The 8,255-nt window shown below is 41.8% G+C and overlaps 1 non-coding gene across 1 annotated transcript; it reads right to left on the reverse strand.

Moving 5' to 3' along the window:
* Positions 1 to 7,563: 7,563 nt before the first annotated feature.
* On the reverse strand, positions 7,564 to 7,670 carry LOC133827964 (small nucleolar RNA R71). Its single transcript, XR_009890612.1, has one exon. It is a non-coding gene; the product is annotated as a small nucleolar RNA R71 (small nucleolar RNA).
* Positions 7,671 to 8,255: the final 585 nt, after the last annotated feature.

The following is an 8,255-nucleotide window of genomic DNA, read 5'->3' on the forward strand; positions in this document are numbered from 1 at the left end:
TGAAATTTATATGACCTAGTCTTTCATGCCATAAGTCAGTGGTATTACCTATTGCCGAATGACATGTGAGAGTTGGTGAAAGTGTATAACAATTATCAATAGAACTATATCCTTTCAATACACTCATACCATTTTGATCAACAACATTGCAATCATCACGAGAAAAATTTACTTTGAAGCTTTGATCACAAATTTGACTTATGCTATTCAAATTAGCCTTAAGTCATTCAACAAGCAAAACATTTCTCAATTTTGGTAATCCATCAAGACTTAGGGTACCTTTTCCAACAATATTACCTGCCATACCATCACCAAAAGTTACAACACCACATTTCAAAGATTTGAAATTAGTGAGTATATTTGCATCACTTGTCATATGTCTAGAACATCCACTATCAAAATACCAAGAATTAGAGGCACAAGTTTTATGACAAGTAAATACAGCAAGACAATTTGTTTCTTTTTTCACTATCCAAATGCTTTTTGATGGTTTTTTTACAACCTGTTTTGTTTTACTATAATTATTGAAATAATTATTTTTGATAAAATTCATCATAGTAAAACATCTGGGCCGGATGTACCATTTCACTCCACAAAAATGGCAAATGGAATGAAATGACCTGTTTTATTTCTTTTGAGAAACTTTGTCTGTTTAACAAATGTTGAAACAAATTGTACTTTTGTAGCATCACCTGTCTGAGATGTACCTGCAGAGACGTTAGTGGTTGAGCCAGAAAAAATGTCAGATTTCACAAAAATCGTTTTGCCTTTTGATTTGAACCCATCAGATCCTAATCCAGAAAAATTACCTGCTTTTTGTCCTGCACCAATAACATCATCCAAGATCCTAGAATTTGGATTAAGCATTTTAACACCTTTAACCATGTGATTAATTTCATTTGATAATCTCTTAATTTCACAATCTTTGGCAATAACTTTATCCTCAAGATTCTTCACAGTGTTTTCAAGTTCATCATTCTTTTTCTGTAGGGATTTGTTATTGCTTGCCATTAAGCGATTATCAAAACAAAACTTTAACCATTAATCATACATATCTTTGTATGATTCTTTCAAATAGTCCTCATCCAAATCAGACTCACTAGATTCACATTCAGAGTTTTCTTCCTGAATTGTGTTGTTTAGACAAACAAGCCTTTTTTTTAATTTGCGAATTTATACTTAATACAGAAACAATAGTGGTGAAGGCAAGGTTGAGTTATCTTCTTCATCGCTACTTTCAGAGTCCTGATCACTCCAAGTAGCTGCCATTACCTTTTTGTTTTTCTTTAGTGTATTGGCTCATTCAAATTGAATATGACCAAATCCTTCACATTCCCTGCATTGCACACCTCTTTTATTGCTATTGTCAAAAGGTTTAGAGAAATGGTTACCTTTGGAAGATTTGAACGTGGATTTTTTGTTACCAATCCTTTTCATGTATTTTTGAAATTTTTTGGTTAACAAAGCCATCTCATCTTCATCATCATTTTCATCTGAATCTTTCATCCTTGATGATTTGAGAGCAACTGATTTTTCTTTGAGAGCACTTGGTTTTTCCTTTTGGCGGATTTGCTGATTGAGTTCAAAAGTTTGCAATGAACCCATCAACTCCTCTACTTTCATTGTGTCAAAGATCTTTTGCCTCCTCGATTGCCATGAGCTTAGTTTGAAACCTGTCAGGAAGCACTCTAACAATTTTTCGAACTAACACATTATTTTCCAATTTTTCACCCAAGGAAAAATATTCATTAGCAATGTCAGATAGTCTTTCATAGAAATCAGTGAGAGACTCAGTTTCTATCATTCTAAGATTTTCAAATCTTGTAGTTAACATAACAAGCCTAGAACTCTTGACATTAGCAGTTCCTTCAAATTGTGTTTGAAGGATTTCCCAAGCTTCTTTGGTAGATTCACAGGAGGAGATTAATTTTATGTATCCTTCACCAACTCCATTAAAGATAGTATGCAAGGCTTTGCTGTTATAACTAGACAATTTATCTTCAGCATCAGTCCAGTTAAGTTCAGATTTTACCTTTGTTACATCATTTGATTTAGTTGGAGGTGTCCAAACAGTTAAGATTGATCTCCATGCCTTTTCTTCTAGTGATTTAATACTGGCATTCATTTGAACTTTCCAATAAGGATGGTTAGAATCATTCAGTAAGGGAGGACATGTTATTGAGCCACCTTTTGCAAAGAAAGACATAACAAACAAACAAACGGAATACCACAAGATCTCACTAAAAGATTATTGACCTACTCTGATACCAATTGAAATTCTATATTTTAATATTACCAAGTGATTAAAGATAAACAACTTTGGATTAAAAATTCTATATTTTGAATATAATAGACAAGAATTAAAAATTATGTAATTAAATACCTTAAAGTATGGTCAATACTTTGGATTTTGTCGAATGTATTGTGGAGTTTCATCGAAATTTTCATGGGATTTCATTTATTCAATAGCAAACTTAATCATTTCTTTTAAACACATGCCCAAATTTTCGACTAACAATTTCACCTGAATGTTGAAATTGTTCTTGAATTATTCGATTTCCAAGATTGTGCCCTAAGTGTTGGTATTTGTTGACGCGGTTTTTCACCAACAGTGTATTAAGAAATTAAATAGGTATATTAGTGCTGAATTATAAACTGTAATGAAATAATTAACACTCTCTCGAACAAGCACAAATTTTACGTGGTTTAGCGGTTAAAATCCACCGTGTGGATGCTCAAAATTGCATGCTTGTAAAGGATCCAAAGCACACACTAAGGTCCCTTAAATGCCTTAATACGTGCAACGCATACATACACGCTGCACCACCAAGGCATCGCGAGAGGCGCCTCACCTATCGGTGCCGTGCCACTTGAATCCGTGTGTGCGCAGGGCCTCACGAGAGGCGTCTCGCGCCATCAGTAGCGCAGGCGCAGGGCCTCGCAAGGAGGCATCTCGCTCCGTCAGTGCTGTGCGCATAGTGCCTCGTGAGAGGCATCTCGCTCCATCGGTGGCGCGCGCGCATGGCCTCGCGAAAGGCGTCTCGCTCCATCGGTGGCGCGCCAGCAGGGCCTCGCGAGAGGTGTCTCGCTCCATCAGTGGCACCCCAGCAGGGCCTCGCGAGAGGCGTCTCGCTCCACCAGTGGTGCGCGCACAGGGCCTCGCGAGAGGCGTCTCGCCCCATCAGTGGCACGCGCGCAGGGCCTCGCGAGAGGCGTCTCGCCCCATCAGTGGCGCGCGCGTAGGGCCTCGCGAGAGGCATCTCGCACCAGCAGGGCCTCGCGAGAGGAGTTTCGCTCCATCAGTGCTGCGCGCGCAGGGCCTCGCGAGAGGCGTTTTGCTCCATCAGTGGCGTGCGTGCAGGGCTTCGCGAGAGGCGTCTCGCCCCATCAGTGGCGCGCGCGTAGGGCCTCACGAGAGGTGCCTCACGCCTTCAGTGTCACGCACCATACACCTCAAGAGGGTGTCTCCTATGAAGACCTATAATGACCCTAACATTTAGAGGTAAAAGCCCAAGCATAATTCAAAAGGATCGTACTAGTACGATATTGTACGGGGTACAACCTTTAAGGCCCCGTACGTCTGATCCAAATATTCATGCCAGACAAGCAGTGGGAGTATTAGGAGAGGGGACATGGCCTGCATGCTTCGAACCAGATGTCAGAGCCGACACTACCACTAGCACCACTATGCCTGGAACCACACCTCTGTCACTTGTACTAAATAAGTAGTTGAGACATCCCCACAGAACCTGACCATGTACTGGAGCCAACACCACTACACCTGATACCACTCTCCTGACAACGTACTTGCGTACTATCTGGTCCCCTGGACCACATTGTATCAGGGGCCATTAGAGCCCACTATAAAAGGAATTCCACTTCCACTTGGAAAGGGGTTGGAAAAAACACTGTAGCATTACACCATAAGAAATACAAATTCAGTTCACCATTTTTCTTCTACAAGTGTTCTTTGAGTTTCCAATTAGATCTTTAAAGTTTTTCTTTTGATAATCTCTACATTTCTATTTTTCTAACTTAACTTGGTTGACGAGTTCTCACTGTCAACAGTTTGGCGCCGTCAGTGGGAAGGATAGATTGCAAGTCATTGTTCTTCCATCGATTCTGATAAGAAAAAAATGCCGCGACGTTCGAAACAGTTGAGAGAGCCATGCGAGGTGGAAGTCCACCTTGACGGAGATCAGCTAAAAGCCTCCATGAGGGATCCTCCTCCACCTGCAAACATGGAGGCCCCAAGGGAGCCTGCGGCGCCCAGAGACAAAAGGGAGGCCTCGTCCCCGACAGTCCCACCTGAGGAGGATCACCCAAGGTCGGCGACTGCCCCAGCAAGGGGCGCCGATGAGTTCCTGCCTCCAAAGCCGCCGCAGGTGCCAAACCCTGGTCGGTAGGATCCAGGCCCATCGAAGCGCCGGGCTGACAAGCACCCTTGGGTCCACTCCATCAGCTCAAGCTCGAAGTTTCAATTCTATGAAGATGAGATACGAGAACTTCACCGCAAGAATCAGAGGCTAGAAACCACCTTGGAAAACATGCAAGAGGTGCTAAATGGGCTGTTGCAAGGGATATCAAATGTGATACTCCCTAAGCAGAAAGAGAGAGACCAGAGGGGGGTAGAAACCACTGTCCCAGTAGATGACAGAAAGACGTGACTCTCCACTAGTAACACCCCCCGAACAAAGCAGCGCAAACATCCCGGACCACCGAAACAACCCTAGAAGCCAGAGCCGAAGACTAATGCTGCCCCTCATAACGATGATGAGGTCACCTCAAAGAGAGCATCCTCAGATTTACGAGATGAGCTCAACAAAAAGAGGGCGGGTAAAAGGACCACACCCCCTATGGTGCCCCGAGAAGGCAAAGGAAAGGGGGATCCTAACTCGTCCGGTTTGAGAGACTCCCTAAGCAAGAGGAGGCAGGACCTGGACTCAGAAATGAGGAGCTTGCGAAGCAAAATCATCACCGCCTCCGGAGGTCAAGCCTTTGAGGAAGAGTTCGATCATGAGTCGCCCTTCATCAAGGAGATTCAAGACATCCGGCTCCCAGCCAACTTTAAGGAGCCCCATATGACCCCCTACGAAGGAAGCACATATCCAAAATACCATCTGGACGCATTTAACGATCTGATGAAACTGAGGGGAATTAGTAGCGGGGCCAGATGTCACTGCTTCACTGTCACATTGAAAGGACCTACGTACAAATGGTTCAAAAGACTTAGACCGGGGTCCATCAGATCTTGGCAACAGTTTTCTGATGAATTCCTCCAACAGAACCACGCCATGCGGGACTACATGATGCCAGGCACCAGCCTCGCCAATGTGAAGCAAGGAGAAAACGAGAGTCTAAAGAGCTACATTCACACGTTCAATATGGAGGCAGCTAAAGTAGGGAGCCTGACCCGGCGAGAGTTGAAAATGGCCATCACAACTGGAGTGCGCCCAGGAAGCAAATTATGGGATAACATGTGATGAGTCTAGTTTTTATGATGTCTTGGTGATGTTTTTAGTAGTCTTTTATTTTGTTTTTCCTTGTTTTAGTGCGGGTTTACGCTTTGTTTGGTTGTTTTTGTGAATATCAGGAAGAATTGAGCATGTGGAAGGAAATGCCAAAGAAAGGGAAGAAATAATCGAGTTTTTCATCATATTTTGATCAAGAATGGTTCTCAATACCATTTGGAAGTGTTGGTGAAATTTTGGGATGAAAACTTGAAGAATTGAAGAATTCCTTAAGAGCCACGGCATGATCAAAGTAGGGCCGCGGCTAGGGGGAGAAACAGAAGCATGGTTTTTGAGGACATCTTCGGGCCGCGGCATGGCTAGATAGAGCCGCGGTATGGATGGGCATTTTGCCCAGAAGACAATGATGCAGGCCGCGGCATGGTTTCAGAGAGCCGTGGCATTGAAAGGATAGTCTGCCCAGAAATTTTGACACGGGCCGCGGCATAGTGTATGTAGAGCCGCGGCCCGCCTCTCTAAAATCTAAAAAATCCTAGGTTTTAAAGGACGAAAAAGAAGAGAGAAGGAGGTACGGACGAAGGGAAGAGTTCTGGTGTTGAAGGCTCAAGCTTAGAGTATTTTTACATGTTTTTCTTCTTGATGTTATCTTTAAATTCTGTTGTGATTAGCACTATGACTATGAACTAATTTTCTGTTTAGGATGTTCAATTGAATCACTTGAATTTCTATTATGACCTAATGCAATTTTAATTTCCTCTTCTTCAATCTTCTTCAATTCCTTATAACCTGTTCTTATAGATTGATTATTGATTGGCCATCTTTAGTCATATATATATATGTTTTTAAGTCAAAATCTGAGAAGTGAGATTTAATTATGCTGTGGTTATATTGGACATAATTATAATTTAGAACGAAAGTATCTGAATTAATTGTGTAACTGTTATTAAGTTGTGGAATTTAATGCTACCTTTGTGGTTCAATTTACCATAGAAATATAGGAAATTGTCACCTAGGTTGAGTTTATAATTCATAAAATGATTATAGGCTGCTGTCTCAACTTGTTAATTGAATTAGGTAAAAATAAGAAGAATTCATACTTGGCATTAGGGAATAATAGGAAGGATAGTTGATGAGATTGAATATCCTAATTGTTTATCAGTGATTGAATTAAGAGTTTTTACTATTAGTTATTATGCTATTTAATTGTCGATTATTATTTCTGCACTTTATCGGTTCTTTTGCTGTATTTTACAAAAATCAAGAAGTTTTAATTCATCAAATAGAACAAGAGATTAATTGACTGGTAATTGATAATTCAGTCCTTGAGGACGATACTTGGTTTTACCATTTTATTACAAGTTCGCGACTGTGTGCACTTGCATAGCAAAAATTATCGCAACAAGTTTTTGGCGCCGTTGCTGGGGACTGAAAATTTTTAATATCAGTTTAATTAATTTTTATTCTAATTTGATTTTAATTTATTTGCTTCTAATCTGTTTAGTTGCTAAATTTTTCTATCTCAGGTGAATTTTGGTATATGCGTGGCAGAAAAGGAAAAGCCACACTTGTTCCTCTGAATCCCGAGATCGAAAAGTCTTGCAATCAAATCAGAAAGACTAAGAGAGAGACCCAGAATTCTGTGAAGATGGCACAGAATGATGGGGATGGCAGGAATGGTTTAAATCCAGGAGTTGTCCAAGGGGTTCAGGCTCAGACCAACGCTGAGAGGAGTCTGAGAGATTATGTGCTACCCACTCTGACGGGAGTACAAAATAGTATACGCCCACCAGCTGTAGAGGCCAACAACTTCGAAATCAAGCCTGCTATTTTACAAATGGTGCAGTCCTCTGTGCAATTCAATGGGTTGCCCTCTGAAGATCCTCACACCCATTTGTCCAACTTCCTAGAATTGTGTGGAACCTTCAAATATAATGGGGTGAGTGATGACGCAATCAAGCTTAGGCTCTTCCCATTTTCTCTAAGGGACAGAGCTAAAATTTGGCTGAATTCTCTGCAGCCAAACTCCATTGTCACTTGGCAAGATCTGGCTTAGAAATTTTTATCCAAATTTTTCCCTCCGTCAAAGGCTGCTAAATTGAGGGGAGAGATAAATAACTTTTGCCAGAATGACGGAGAGTCACTGTATGAAGCTTGGGAACGGTTTAAGGAACTCCTGAGAAGATGTCCTCATCATGGCATAGAACAGTGGATGCTAGTACAGAATTTCTACAATGGTTTATGTCTGACAACCAGAACCATTATTGATGCTGCAGCGGGTGGCACTTTTATGAGCAAGAGCGCAGCTGGTGCTTATGAACTGCTGGAGGACATGGCTACAAACAACCATCAGTGGTCTGAGGAAAGATCATCAGGAGTCAGAAAGGTAGCTGGGGTGCATGAGCTAGATGCAATCACTGCCTTAACAGCGCAAGTAGCCTCTTTGACCAAGCAGTTGCAACAGAGTAGTGTGTCTACTAATGCGGTTCAGATGGCAGTGAGATGTGAAATGTGTGGTGGTGCTCATTCTGTCGATCAGTGCCCTATCTGTATGAATAACACCCCCATGGATCATGCTCAAGTTCAGGCGGTGGGAAATTTTCAGAGGCCACTCAATAATCCATTCTCCAACAACTACAGTCCTGGGTGGCGAAATCATCCCAATTTTTCGTGGAAGAATAATCAAGGCCAACAACCTCAGTTTCAGGGTCAATTTCAGAATAACATGCCTCAGCCACCTATGAATCAAGCTTCGTCATCAATGCAGCCTAGGCCTCAACAATCAAT

The sequence above is a fragment of the Humulus lupulus genome, chromosome 3 (genome assembly GCF_963169125.1).
Source record: "Humulus lupulus chromosome 3, drHumLupu1.1, whole genome shotgun sequence".
Lineage (NCBI taxonomy): Eukaryota > Viridiplantae > Streptophyta > Magnoliopsida > Rosales > Cannabaceae > Humulus > Humulus lupulus.